Source organism: Nerophis lumbriciformis, linkage group LG26, assembly GCF_033978685.3.
Source record: "Nerophis lumbriciformis linkage group LG26, RoL_Nlum_v2.1, whole genome shotgun sequence".
Lineage (NCBI taxonomy): Eukaryota > Metazoa > Chordata > Actinopteri > Syngnathiformes > Syngnathidae > Nerophis > Nerophis lumbriciformis.
The window spans coordinates 16,194,669-16,210,138 of record NC_084573.2 but is presented as its reverse complement, the minus strand read 5'-3'; the positions used below and the strand labels follow the sequence as shown (position 1 = coordinate 16,210,138).

The 15,470-nt window shown below is 45.5% G+C and overlaps 1 non-coding gene across 1 annotated transcript; it reads right to left on the bottom strand.

Moving 5' to 3' along the window:
* Nucleotides 1-4,446: 4,446 nt before the first annotated feature.
* Nucleotides 4,447-4,529, bottom strand: trnal-cag (transfer RNA leucine (anticodon CAG)). The gene has a single exon. It is a non-coding gene; the product is annotated as a tRNA-Leu (tRNA).
* Nucleotides 4,530-15,470: the final 10,941 nt, after the last annotated feature.

The window sequence follows — 15,470 nt, the reverse complement described above, 5'->3', positions numbered from 1 at the left end:
AAGGTGCGCCCCCGTCGCCTTCCCATGATCCGGCAGGAGGCGGCTGATAGAGAGGTCCACGCCATGCTCGAGGCGGGAATCATAGAACCCTCTGACAGTCCGTGGGCGTCTGGCGTGGTCATGGTTCCCAGGAAGAACAGCACGAGGCCGCGGTTCTGTGTGGACTACAGGCCGCTGAATAAGGTGACAAAAAAGGATTGTTACCCACTCCCGCGGGTCGATGAAACGTTGGACCTGGTCTCAGGGTCCTCGTAGTTCTCGTCGCTCGACCTGCGCAGTGGATACTGGCAGGTCCCACTCACCTCTGAGTCACGACAGAAGACAGCGTTCTGCACCACCAGGGGCCACTGGCAATTCAAGGTCATGAGTTTTGGGCTCTGCAACGCACCAGGGACATTTGAGCGACTGATGGACACAGTGCTCGCTAACATCCCCAGGCAAGAGTGTTTGGTCTACTTGGACGATGTCCTCGTCCATGGACGGTCCTTTCAGTCAGCCCTTGATTCCTTGAGGCTGGTGCTGGAAAGGATTGCGGCAGCTGGACTGAAACTACACCCAGAGAAGTGCCATTTCATGCGGCGTGAGGTGGAGTTTCTGGGCCACAAGGTGGACGGAAGCGGCATCAGCACGCTGGAGGAGAAGATCAGCGCTATCAGAGACTGGCCAATTCCGAAGGACCAGAAGCAGCTAAAAAGCTTCTTGGGACTTGACTCATATTATCGGCGTTTTGTAAAGGGATTTTCCTGCAGTGGCGCACCGTTGTCTAGCCTCCTTCAGAACGATCAGATGTTCGTGTGGACGCCGGACTGTCAGGAGGCATTTTCTGGGCTCAAGAAGGCCCTCATGAATGCTCCTGTCCTCACTACTCCAGACCCAGCTAAGCCTTTTGTGCTAGATACGGACGCCAGTAATGTTGGTATGGGCGCGGTGCTGTCGCAGGTGGGCCCGAAAGGTGAACGGGTGGTGGCTTACTTCAGCCGCACCTTCAACAAGAGTGAGCGGCGGTACTGTGTGACCAGACGTGAACTGTTAGCTGTTGTGTTGGCTGTACGCCATTTCAAGTACTACTTGTGTGGCGTGTCCTTCACCATCAGAACCGACCATGCAGCACTACAATGGCTGATGTCGTTTCGTGAACCAGGAGGTCAGGTGGCGCGATGGCTGGAGGAGCTGCAGTCTTTCCACTTTAGTGTGTGTCATCGGGCTGGGGCGCAGCACGCCAATGCAGACGCTCTCTCTCGGCGGCCGTGTGCTATTGATGGTTGTAGCTACTGTGACCGGCGAGACGTCAGAGAGAAGGAACTGCGCGGAGATGAGACCGCTGACGGGCCTTCATGCTGCACTTTGGAGACTGTGGACGCTGCAGAGTGGGCGGCCAGACAGGAGGAAGACAGCGATCTCAAACCAGTGCGGCAATGGGTCCAGAGTGGTAGGAGACCACCCTGGGAAGGCGTGTTGGGGCTGTCAGTCGGCACCAAGGGCCTGTGGAGTAAGTTTGCTGTGCTGCGCATCAGGGACGACGTACTGCAGCGTGCGTGGAAGGAGCCGGCCACAGGGGAGGAGAGATGACAGGTGGTGGTCCCGAAGACTCTGAGGGACGCAGTGCTGAAGGCGTGTCATGGGGGCACGGGCTCAGGGCATTTTGGCAGCACAAAGACGCTCCGTCGGTTGCGCCAAGGGTTCTACTGGGGTCAGCACCGGCGGGACGTGGAGGACTTCTGTCGGCGCTGTGATGAGTGCGCAGCCTACAAGGGACCCCAGGACCGGTCACACGCACCGCTTCAGCAGCAAGGGGTTGGAGCACCCATGGAGAGGGTAGCTGTGGACATTATGGGCCCTTTTCCCGTAACAGACAGAGGAAACAAGTATGTGCTTTGTGCGATAGATTATTTTACTAAGTGGCCGGAGGCGTACGCACTGCCGGACCAAGAAGCGGAGACAGTGGCTGATGCCTTACTGGAGGGCATGTTTAGTCGCTTTGGAACTGCAGATATTCTCCACAGCGACCAGGGCAGGAATTTTGAATCCAGGGTTTTTGCTGCCCTGTGTGAAAGACTGGACATGCAAAAGACACGCACGACTCCCTTGCATCCGCAAAGTGATGGACTAGTGGAGCGGTTTAACCGCACCATGCAGCAGCAGCTAGCCATCCTCACCGCCAACCATCAGCATGACTGGGACCGACATATTCCACTAGTGCTGATGGCATACCGTTCCGCGGTTCAAAGTTCCACAAGCTGCACCCCTGCCCTGCTGATGTTGGGTCGGGAGATCCGGACACCTGCTGAGTTGGCGTTTGGGAGACCACCAGGCAGCACCGAGGATCGGCCGGGACTGGAGTACGCTCGGAAGTTGCAGGATCGGATGGAAGCGGCACATGCCTTCGCACGAGACCAGTTGGGGAAGGCTGGTTTGAGGCAAAGGAGGAACCATGACGTGCGGAGCAAGGGCAGGGATTTTAGGCCTGACGAGCTGGTCTGGGTGTACACGCCAAAAAGAAAAAAAGGACGTTGCCCCAAGTTGGACAGTCATTGGGACGGTCCGTGTAGGGTGCTTGAGAGGGTGGGAGAAGTAGTCTATAGAGTTGCAGTGCCCCCTAAGGGCCGAAAGGTTGTCCTACATAGAGACCGTTTGGCACCCTACAGGGGCAGAGAAGTTCCCCAGTTTGAGACGGCGCCTGCCTCACCAGATGGCAATGGACAGTTAGTGGATCAAGGTTCCCCATATTCCACCATTGTTGTCCCTGTTCAGCAGCTAGCGCCACGTGTTGATGGACCTGTGTCAGAACAGGGCCGGCCACAAAGACAGAGGCGTAGACCGCCGAGGTTCAGGGATTTTCTTGTTGACCCCTCGGGGCGAGGGGCTTCATAAAGGGGGAGGCAGTGTAATATCTGTGATATTTGTATAAGTGTACTGTGTCTTTAAGGTTTTGGTAAACGCGCATGCGCGTGTGAGTTGGCGGTAAGCGAGAGTGTGTGTGAGTGTGAGTTGTGGCTAACAGCAGCTCGTGTATGTGCGTGCGTTACTTTCAACTGATTTACAAGTTACCGCTGGTTAATAAAGCGATTGAGCAGCACATCATCGTCTGTGTGACTCCTTCTCCACTGCGGGGCATTACATATTATGCAATTTGTTATTCTTATAGCCAGACCTGTGTGTTTATTTCCGTACCTGATGGTTTTCGGGTTGTCACGTGATGTGACATCAAATCACGTGACAACCTCGAAGGAAGGCAACACAACAGTCAGGTACGGAAATAAACACACAGGTTTAGCTATAAGAATAACAAATTGCTGTATTGAAAAGTATCTACGTACATTTTGATATACATGTATATTATAAATATATATATAAATGTATTAAATTAGTTTGCTTATAAATGATAAATGCGGTCAAGTGTTAAGACATGTACATTGTAGTATATTTTACACCAGTGTAAATGTAATTGATACACGATGTACACAAAATCTGGTAAATATTCAAAATATGTATTGGAATAATTTCTACACACATATTGTTTTTTATTATATTTAATATTTGACAAACTGTCTGTAATATATTAGATAATAGTGTTAGCCTAAATTGTAATGATAGTATGTACAAGTATGCCTAAAATGTCATACGTGACTGCCATCTAACGGTGATACATATCATTACAATCACGTCCAATATTGCGCAACATACTAGAAAAGTTAAAAAGATGGCAACTTTTGACTCATAAATCAGTGGCGATTTTATTAATACACTTGCAACTGTATGAATAATAACATTTTGATATTTTATTGACGCTCCTCGGACGGCATTTGTGGTGTGTTCTTTTTTTTTTTTTTAAACATATGCTTCTGCGCATGCCCATTCAATCTATTTAAATGATTCTCTAGCGTCATAAAAGTAGTTTGTTTTGAAAGTAATATAGCTTATTTGGATTGCATTGGCACTAACATGATTGACAGCAGACCTTTAAAAAAGATAATTAAACCGGAAAAAATATATATTTCATTCAGCATAGAATAGAAACGACAGTAAATTGCTCGTAGAAAACATACCAAACAAAAATGAATATTTCACATCGATTGTAGGTTTTTTTGTTTTTTTTTTGTGGTCCCCTTTATTTTGAAAATAATCGAAAAGTAATCCAAATAGGTTCATAAGGTCTTTCAAATAATTATGCAATTTGGTATTGTGTGTTTATTTCCGTACCTGACTGTTTCCGGGTGATGTGATGTCACATCCAATAAGGAAAACAACGGTTGGTTTGTGGTACGTTCTTATTTTTAAAACATATGCTTCTGCGCATTCCCGTTCAATCTTTTTAAATGATTATTTCTCTATCGTCATAAAAGTAGTTCGTTTCATTCAACAACAAATAGAAACGAGAGTAAATTTCTCGTAGAAAACATACATAACAAAACTGCATATTTCACATTGATGTAATAAAAATTATCTTGTCAGAAGTGGGATTCGAACCCACGCCTACAGAGTAGACTACGACCTGAACGTAGCGCCTTAGACCGCTCGGCCATCCTGACATACGATTACCTTACCGCAATTCTTTTTTTAAATACAAATACCAATCATACACATTGTATTTTCTATATTATGTATATCTATATATAAATAGTTAGTAAGGATGTTGAATACGATATATAATACCACTCAATGGTTGTGTGTTCATTGACAGCTCACAAACAGAAGTAGTAGTAGTCACACTGTACATTTATAGCAGCGGTAAAGACGCATGTATTGTGGTGCAGGACATACAAATCAAAGCTGTCAGGCCTCATATTGACCGCACTGTCTTCACCAGCAAGATTTATTGGGGGAAGGACAGAGGAGGAGGATGCCAGACGCTCTGTAAAAGTGTTGCTGGCACACACAGACATGGACAAAGTCATTACTTCACTCTTCTCGGATTCCTACAACAGTGTCTTCCTAGACCAGGGGTCGGCAACCCAACATGTTGAAAGAGCCATATTGGACCAAAAATACGAAAAAACAAATCTGTCTGGAGCAGCAAAAAGTTAAAAGCCTTATGTAAGTGTTATACTAAAGGCAACACATTAAGTAAGTGTCTCAGAGGGTGAGATAACTTATCTCTTTACTGGCTTAAAACTGCCAAAGGTATAGATGTGTGTGCCCAAGTTAAAGGAAAGGACAGGCTGTCTTCTTCTAATGGATTTATTACAATCTTTGCAAGCTGGGTAACGTTTGCTGTGGTCTGGAACAGCCTGGTAACGTTTGCTGTGGTCTGGAACAACATGGCACACAATCAAAAATGCAGCCAATATTACATACAGATAATGTGTCATGAGACATGCAAATATAAATTACACACACAGAGGACATAAGTAAAGGAAGTTAAATTAACTCAAATATACCTACAAACGAGGCGTAATGATGCAATATGTGCACACAGCTAGCCTAAATAGCATGTTAGCATGGATTATTAGCACTCCACACAAGTCAATAAAATCAACAAAGCTCACTTTTGTGTATTCACGCACAGCATAAAACGTTTGGTGGACAAAATGAGACAAAGAAGGAGTGGCATAAAACACGTCTGAAAGTTGTACATGTAAACAAACTACGGTGAGTTCAAGGACCGCCAAAATTAGTCGGACAAAATGGCGCTGGCCGAATACTGTCATCAGTGAAGCATACACACAAACATACTAAACAGTGGGCTTTCTAACAATTAGGTTTGTGTCATGTTTGTCCTCCTACAGAAACATTATTAAAACAACAAATATATTTTTCCCCTATCTTTGTCCATTTTTGAAAAAGCTCCAGGGAGCCACTACGGCGGTGCTAAAGAACCGGATGCAGCTCGAGAGGGTTGCTGACCCCCGCTCTAGACTATGGGGAGACACTGTTTGTGTGTTTGTGGATAGTTTTTATTTGTTTGTCCAGAAATAATCATTTGTGATGTCAGAGGTCACCAGTGTTGGGACTAACGTGTTACTTTGAAACGCCGTTAGTTTCGGCGTTAACTAGTAATCTAACGCATTATTTTTTATATTCAGTAACTCAGTTACCGTTACTACATGATGCGTTACAGCGTTATTTTACGTTATTTTTTATGTAGTATCGGCTAGAAACAGAAGATCTGAGTGTGTTTTATTGGAGCGCTGCGGTGGAAAAGAAAAGGCGTGCTTTGTGTGGGTGCGGGGGGGAGGGGGGGCTCCCAGACCGTAGTTGAGGAGCGCAGGGGAGACGTTCCTCCAGGGCCTATGTACTTCGGGGCTAACAACCTTCACTTTACCCGGAAGTGGGTCTTTACAGCTGAGGGTGAATGATGAGGCCGGCGGTTTATTTCAATTTGGGGCTTTATTGGACGCAGCCATCCACCAAGCTAGAGCACCTGCACGCACTCACTGTAGCCGGTCCCTCACCTCTCTCGCCCACTCATTCACTGACATCACTCACCTCACATGCTGTCATATCTTAAAGGGCCACACACACACACACACACACACACACACATACACTACTCTCATAACAACAAGACATCATGGTGAAGCCAGAAGTCGAGTTTCTTAACATGGAGACATTCTCAATACTTTTCTTTTATCGAGCACAAAGAAAATAACATTTTAGTTCAATGTAATTTGTGTCTTGGATTAAAGAGCCTATCTACTTAAAGTTAAAGTTAAAGTGCCATTATGTTGCAGCTATTTAAAATAGTTTTGTCAATTTGTTCTGGCCTGAAATAAATTGGCCCTTTGAAACATATCTTTGTCTTTGTGTGTTGTATGTAGACCACATTGCTTTCTGAGTTCAGTGATGCAAATGCATGTCAAGTTGATCAACAGATTGTATTATTCTCCAGTGCAATAACAGTACTGAAATGAAGGCTAAAAGGGCATTAATGAGAGCCTTAAAAAAAAAGGGGGGGGGAAAGAACTACATAGTTACTTTTCACAGTAACGCATTACTTTTTGGTGTAAGTACCTGAGTTAGTAACTGAGTTACTTTTGAAATAAAGTAACTAGTAACTGTAACTAGTTACTGGTTTTCAGTAACTAACCCAACACTGGAGGTCACTGACAATGTACCTGAGTTAGGGTCTGCCAGCTTGCTGTCTTCAAACCTAACTTTATGGAGCGTGTGGTTTATAGGTAGAAAAAATGTGTGTGGCTTCTGTTTACTGCTGCACAATCCAACTTTCTGCTTTGTAAAGCAAGCGATGCCATTAGTGAATAATGGCAGTGCGTGCTTTACTGTATGTTGTTGGCAACAGACACTTTTACTTTGAGGATTAAAGGATGCAAATTGGCATTATATTATTGCAGCAGCACGTTAAAAAGGAAGATTTCTTAATATAATAAAATAAATGGGAAATTATAAAGTAAAAATACAAAACCAGTGAAGTTGTAAATAAAAACAGAATACAATGATTTGCAAATCCTTTTCAACTTTATTCAATTGAATATGACTGCAAAGACAAGATATTTAATGTTCTAACTGGAAAACTTTATTTTTTGTAAATATTAGCTCATTTGGTATTTGATGCCTGCAACATGTTTCAAATAAGCTGGCACAAGTGGCAAAAAAGACTGAGAAATTTGAGGAAGGCTCATCAAACACTTATTTGGAACATCCCACAGGTGAACAGGCTAATTGAGAAAAGGTAGGTGCCATGATTCCATGAAATGCTCAGTCATTCACAAGCAAGGATGGGGCGAGGGTCACCACTTTGTGAACAAATGCGTGAGCAAATTGTCGAACAGTTTAACATTTCTCTACGAGCTATTGCAAGAAATTTAGGGATTTCACCATCTACGGTCCGTAATATCCTCAAAATGTTCACAGAATCTGGAGAAATCACTGCACGTAAGCGATGATATTATGAACCTTGGATCCCTCAGGCGGTACTGCATCAAAAAGCGATATCAGTGTTCCTGGGCTTAGGAACACTTCAGAAAACCACTGTCAGTAACTACAGTTCTTCGCTACATCTGTAAGTGGAAGTTAAATCTCTACTATAAAAAGCCAAAGCCATTTATCAACACCCAGAAATGCAGCCGGCTTCGCTGGGCCCGAGCTCATGTAAGATGGACTAATGCAAAATGGAAAAGTGTTCTTTGATCTGACGAGTCCACATTTCAAATTGTTTTTGGAAACTGGACGTCATGTCTTCCGGAACAAAGAGGAAAAGAACCATCCGGATTGTTATAGGCGCAACGTTCAAAAGCCAGCATCTGTGATGGTATGGGGGTGTATTAGTGCCCAATGCATAGGTAACTTACACATCTGTGAAGGCACCATTAATGCTGAAAGGTACATACAGGTTTTGGAGCAACTATGTTGCCATCCAAGCAACGTTATCATGGATGCCCCTGCTTATTTCAGAAAGACAACGCCAAGCCAAGTGTTACAACAGCGTGGCTTCATAGTAAAAGAGTGCGGGTACTAGACGGACCTGTCTCCCATTGAAAATGTGTGGCGCATTATGAAGCCTAAAATACCACAACGGAGACCCCGGACTGTTGAACAACTTAAGCTGTACATCAAGCAAGAATGGTAAATAATTCTACCTGAAAAGCTTCAAAAATTGGTCTCCTCGGTTCCCAAACATTTACTGAGTGTTAAAAAGAAAGGCCATGTAACAGTGGTAAAAATGCCCCTGTGCCAACTTTTTTGCAATGTGTTGCTGCCATTAAATTCTAAGTTAATGATTGTTTCCAAAAAAAAATGTGTTTCTCAGTTCAAACGTTAAATATATTGTCTTTGCAGTCTATTCAATTGAATATAAGTTGAAAAGGATTTCCAAATCATTGTATTCTGTTTTTATTTACCATTTACACAACGTGCTGTGGTACCTGATTCTCACCAAGACACAGGATTGGGTTTGCAGCAAGCCAAAAAGGGCATTTATTGTACAAGTCTTTTTAGGAAGGGCGGGGTGTGGAAGTAGCAAACTTAAAGTGTCCATTAATAAACATAAATATCTCCCATCTGGGGCTCTCAGTCCTTCACACAGCACACTTCTTTAAAGGTCAAAAGTCATTGCCTATAAAACAAGAGAAACACAACATAAGTAAAACATTTCACCAGTAATGTCTTTAGTGGGGCAATACCGCCTGATGCACCTGCCTTGACACAGAGGAGAGCCAGACCTGAATGTGGCAGAGTTAAGTAGGGTTTGTGGCCGCACAGCTGGTGGCTCTTCAGGCTGATTGAGCAGGTACAGGGGAATGTACCGCCCCTCGATGATGCGGCCAGGGCTGGGGCGTTGTCTTCCGTGTTCCACTCTGCCTCCATTCCCTGGCTCCTCCCCTGTGAGGTGCCTACCTATCAGGCGGTGCTTGAGTGAGACTCCACATATCCCCCCTAAGCTCGCCGGTCGGTCCGGGAGCTTCTTTGTCCTCTTCATAGAGGCGGGACATGGCGTCTGCATGTGGGATTGCCTTCCCAGGCCGATATTCCACGGTGAAGTGGTAGTTTTGGAGTTTCAGGAACCAGCGTGTGACGCTACCGTTTCAGTCCTTATTTGTGGACATCCACTTCAAGGGGGCGTGGTCTGTCACCAAGGTGAAGGTCCTACCCCATAGGTAGTAGCGGAGGTGGTGTATGGCCCACTTGACTGCCAAGCACTCCTTTTCTACTGTGGCATAATTTCGCTCATGGCTCTGGAGCTTCCTACTAATAAATGTCACTGGTCACTCCGTCCACGAGCTGGGCGAGCACGGCTCCAATGCCCGTGCCTGAGGCGTTAGTGTGGAGGATGAACGGCTGGCTGAAGTCGGGGGCTTTCAACACATGTTCTTCACACAGGGCTTTCTTCAACATCTGGAAGGCAGTCTCGGCCTCAGCCGTCCAGGTGACATGCTGGGGAAGTTTGTTCCTTGTCAATTCATACAATGGCGTTGCAATCGTGGATACATTTTTAATAAACTTTTGATACTATGATACCAGGCCAATAAAGGATTTTACTTGCTTTTTCGTCAAGGGGCAGGGCCATTCCTTGATGCGCTCCACTTTGCGGGCCTGGGGTTTCACGCAGCCTCTTCCTATTGTGTAACCGAGATAATCTGTCAAAGTCAGACCCACTCGGCACTTTTTAGCGTTGACAGTCAGTCCTGCACGTCTAAGGGCTCCTAGGACCGCGTCTAGATGCTGGAGATGGAGAGACCAGCTGGTGATATGAATCACAATGTCGTCCAAGTAGGCGGCTGCATATTCTTGGTGGGGCCATAGAATTCTGTCCATCATCCTCTGGAATGTTGCCGGGGCCCCGTGGATCCCGAAAGGCAAGACGGTATATTGGAATAGCCCCTCTGGTGTGGAGAAGGCCGTTTTAGGTTTCGCTCTTTCCGTCAATGGCACCTGCCAGTAGCCCTTGGTCAGGTCCAGGGTGCTGACGAAGCGAGCAGGGCCAAGCCGCTCTATCAGCTCATCTACTCTGGGCATGGGATAAGAGTCACACAGTGATATCTCATTCAATTTACGAAAGTCATTACAGAATCTTAGGGACCCGTCGGGTTTAGGAACAATGACAATTGGGCTTGACCATGGACTATGGGATTCCTCTATTACTCCAAGGTCCAACATTTTCTTTACCTCCTCTTTTATAGCCGCCCGCCTGGCTTCTGGAATTCGGTAGGGCCTTTGTCGTATCACCTTTCCTGGTTTGGTCTCAATGTCATGGTTAATCATCTTGGTCCTTCCTGGCAGTTCCGAGAGGCGGTCCTGGTTCCTTCACTTCCTGCTTTTGTGACGGGGAGAGTTCCTCTCCTATAGGTACCGGGGTAGTGATCTGGGGAGAGGGTGCAGTTAAAAAAGCAGCAGATGGCAGTGGCTCGGCCGCGTGCCATTTTTTCAAAATATTCACATGGTAAACTTGGTGACCTTTCCGCCGGCCTGGCTGGTTTACCTTGTAGTTGACGGGCCCCATTCTCTCAATTATCTCATATGGCCCCTGCCATCTGGCCACAAACTTGCATTCGCTGGACAGTACTAATACCAGCACTTTTTCCCCCACCTGGAACTCTCGGAGTGTGGTACCTCGGTTGTACGTTCTTGCCTGTTCTCTTTGGGCTATTTCCATATGTTCTCTTACCATGGGCCAGATTTTGCGAGCCCGGGCTTGTAGTTGGGCGATATGGTCAATCACACTGCGGTGTGGCGAGAGTTGGTTCTCCCAGGTTTCTTTTGCAATGTCCAGCACGCCTCGAGGACGTCGGCCATAAACTAGCTCAAATGGAGAGAAGCCAGTGGATGCCTGGGGCACCTCTCTGATGGCAAAAAGGACATATGGAATAAGATGATCCCAGTCTTTCCTGTCTTCGTCGGCTACTTTTTTTAGCATCTTTTTCAACATATAGTTGAAACGTTCCACCAGGCCATCTGTCTGAGGATGATAAACAGAGGTTCGTATGCGTTTTACTTTTAACCATTTGTAGAGAATGTTTAGCACTTGTGACATGAAACATGTGCCCTGGTCCGTTAAAATCTCATCTGCAATTCCCACTCGGCTAAACATCATAAACAGTTCATGTGCTATAGCTTTGGCTGAGGCTGTGCGTAATGGTACAGCCTCAGGATATCGGGTGGCATAGTCTAGTATTACCAGTATGTAGCGATGTCCTCTGGCTGACTTTGGGAGTGGTCCAACGATGTCCATTGCCAGACGTGAGAACGGGGTGCTGATGATGGGGAGCGGGACCAAGGGGTTTCGATAGGTAGGTCTCGGTGCATTCTTTTGGCATTCGGGACAGCCCCTGCAAAAGTCTTCTATGGCTCGTTTCACACCGGGCCAATAGAAGCGGGTTATTATGCAGTCATACGTCTTTTGTACACCTAGGTGCGCTCCCAGCTGATGAGTATGGGCAAGATAGAGCACTCGGGAGATATGAGACTTAGGCACCAGCAGTTGCTGAATTATGTCCCCGCTCTTAGTTAGCACCCCTTTATACAAAAGGCCATTTTTAATCAGAAAATACGGTGAATTAAGTGCACTCACCCATTCACATTTCTGTCCGTCAATTTCCACGACTTGCTGTCAGGCCCAGCTGAGGTTCTGATCATTCCACTGGGCAGTGGCAAACTCGCCCGTTTTATGGTTGACGCTCTTCTGGTACGGGAAACTCCACAAAGGGGTCCCCTTCCTCTTCTGCCTTCTCCTCCTTCCTACTCTCCCGTCGCTCCTCTTCAGCCGAACTGTCACTCTGTGGGGCCCCTAACGAGGGTCTAAACGCGGGACAGGCTGCAAGCGGTCTCATACTTTTGAGTCCATTGTTGCAGCGGCGACGCTGCCGTGGAACGGCACCTCGGATTAATCCCGGGGTCCAGTAACGGCCAAAGAGTACGCAGTCGGACCCGAGGAGTAGTGGGACAGGCAGGTTTGGTACCACTCCAGCTGGTACCAGTGCATCACCTCGGGGTGTCTGAATGTGTATGTGGCTCACCGGATACTGGCGGACATCTCCATGTACACACGTCTTTGCTGAGGGGTCCGGCAAAGTCAGCGTGTACCAAGGTCACAGCGCTCCCACTATCCAGCAATGCATGTGCATCGGTCCCTCCGATCTTTACTGGAAGGCTGGCATGTTGTCGTCGTCCACTCCCCGTGTGGAGGCATGGTTTGCCTGCATCTGAGCTGGGGGCCGTGGCCATGGAGACATCCCGGTCGCGTTCCAGGTACGCCCAAGACATGTGGTCCGGGTTTCCACACACGTAACATTTCGGCTGTGGGGGTCGACTGGGCCTCTCAGGGGCCGCGCCCCATGGTCGGGGTAAGGACGGCGCTGGCGCTCTTCTGCGGTCGCGGCCTAGCCTCATCTGGGTGGCTCTCAGCATTTCCATGCTCACTTGGTGGTTCTCTAATAAGGCCACCAACTGCTCCACAGTTGGAGGGCTTACTTGGGCGGCATATTTTCGTGCATCAGGCGGCAAGGCTCGGATACAGCGGTCTATCACCAGACGGTCTATGGAGGGGGGTTGCCTTCGCTCGTTAGCCAGCTGTGTGTTATGCGGAGCAGTGCGGCTACCTGCGGTCTCGGCGGTTGGGTGGGCTGGAAGGTCCAGTTGTGATAACGTTGGGCCCTGGCAGGCAGACTGCACCCTTGGCTGGCAAGAATGGCTTTCTTTAGTCTCTAGAAGTCTCGAGCATCTGCCAATGTCAGGTCGCTACGCACACGTTGGGCTTCTCCAGTGAGGAAAGGTGCCAGTATGGATCCCCATTCCTTTACTGGCCACTTCTCCCGGGCCGCAGTGCGCTCGAACAACCCTAAATAGGCTTCCACATCATCCTCACCAGATAATTTAGCTAGGACCTCAGCGGGTTCCCGTGTAATAGCCACATCTTTAGCAATTTTTGTTACTAACTCTTGTACTGCACTTTGAAGTTCAGCTTGGCTTTTTAACAAAGCACTCAATGCTTCTGCGTGTGACATCATGAAAGGTTGGCGTGAATCAGAATACCTGCATTCTCCACCATATGTGGTACCTGATTCTCACCAAGACACAGGATTGGGTTTGCAGCAAGCCGAAAAGGGCATTTATTGTACAAGTCTTTTTAGGAAGGACGGGGTGTGGAAGTAGCAAACTTAAAGTGTCCATTAATAAACATAAATATCTCCCATCTGGGGATCTCAGTCCTTCACACAGCACACTTCTTTAAAGGTCAAAGGTCATTGCCTATAAAACAAGAAAAACACAACATAAGTAAAACATTTCACCAGTAATGTCTTTAGTGGGGAAATAGTGGATGTCTCACTTACCACCTGATGCACCTGCCTTGACACAGAGGAGAGCCAGACCTGAATGAGGCAGAGTTAAGTAGGGTTTGTAGCTGTGCCCCACCTGGCCGCACAGCTGGTGGCACTTCAGGCTGATTGAGCAGGTACAGGGGAATGTACCGCCCCTCGATGATGCGGCCAAGGCTGGGGCGTTGTCTTCCGTGTTCCACTCTGCCTCCATTCCCTGGCTCCTCCCATGTGAGGTGCCTACCTGTCAGGCGGTGCTTGAGTGAGACTCCACAGTGCCAACTTCACTGGTTTTGGGTTTTGTACATCAAAGTAAACATAATGTGAAAATAAGTCATCGGACACTAACATGTTGTAAAGCAAAGGCGTCAAACAAATTTTCATTGAGGGCCACATCTCAGTAATGGCTGCTTTCAGAGGGCCGTTTTTTTTTAAATTAATTTACATTATGCATGCAGGTAATAACCTGTGATTAATCATGATTAATCGAAATGCATATGCATTTGATTATTCGATTATTTTTGTTTTATATAACTTGCTTTAAAATCCTAAATAAAGGTGACAAGCAGAAATTTAAATATTTGTTTTTATCTCACAAATTTGCAATACAGTGTATCATAATATAATTGGCATGATCAGATAATATTAAATATAATTTATATTATATATGTTATATATATATATTATATCATAAATATATATATTATATACTATAGGGATATTATAAGCATTTGCTTCATCCAACCCCTTTTCAAGCCTTGCATAAAAAAAAATGTGTTGTTGTACTGTGCAGGTTTGAAATAAATAATTCAATTCAATTCAATTTATTGTCTTGTACTGTATAGTACACTCAATGTTTTTTAGTCGACTGTACTACATCACTGAGACCTGTTTTTAATATTTTTGTGACCTTTTAAAGTTAAGTGGGAGGGTCAAAATATGAAAAGAATGCCTCAGTAGGGATGCCTTGCAGATGAATGAGTAATCACTACAAACTGCAATAATACAATTTTCCAATTTTTCAGTTTTGCATTTATTTACAGTTGTCCCCTGCCAAATCTCGCTTTAAAATATTATATATATTATTTCTAAAAATAAATAAATAATTTAAAAAAGTCCTAAATTAAGCATTTTCAGGCATAAAACTGGCTAAATGAGCTAAAAAGATTGCCACTAAAAGAGAACAATCCAATCAAACACGCTGTTTAATATTGTGGCCATTGATTGGCTCAGACTATATTACATTAAAAGAGTGTAAAGGCGACTAAATGCTGTTATTTGGGCTCTCATGAGGATTACGAATGTATTTAGAAGGTAATAAATAAGCTATCTATGCTCTAGCTATGAAAATATTGGATTTATTATTAATGACTCCTACTTAGCATGATAAAATGTACGTAAATTGATTATTTAATTTTCATACAGCTACTACGGTAAATTGGGAGCTTTTTTTGTACATTTAATCACTATAAAGATGCCAAAATACATACACTACATACATAAACACTATTGCTTCCTAAAGGGGTTTGGTGACGTCATTTCCTGCTTTTAAAAAAATCAATTACTGACAAATTTGCATGTTGGTTTGAGACCAATTTGATGCACACACAACATAAAAGCAACCGAAATCCTCCCACATCCCTGTAAAAACAAAACAGATGTTTCAAAATATTTTTTTTACGAAATAAATGTGTGACGAGTAGGAAAAGGGGGCGTGTCATCATCGGTGACAATATACGAGTGCAGCAGCAGGGGGCGCCA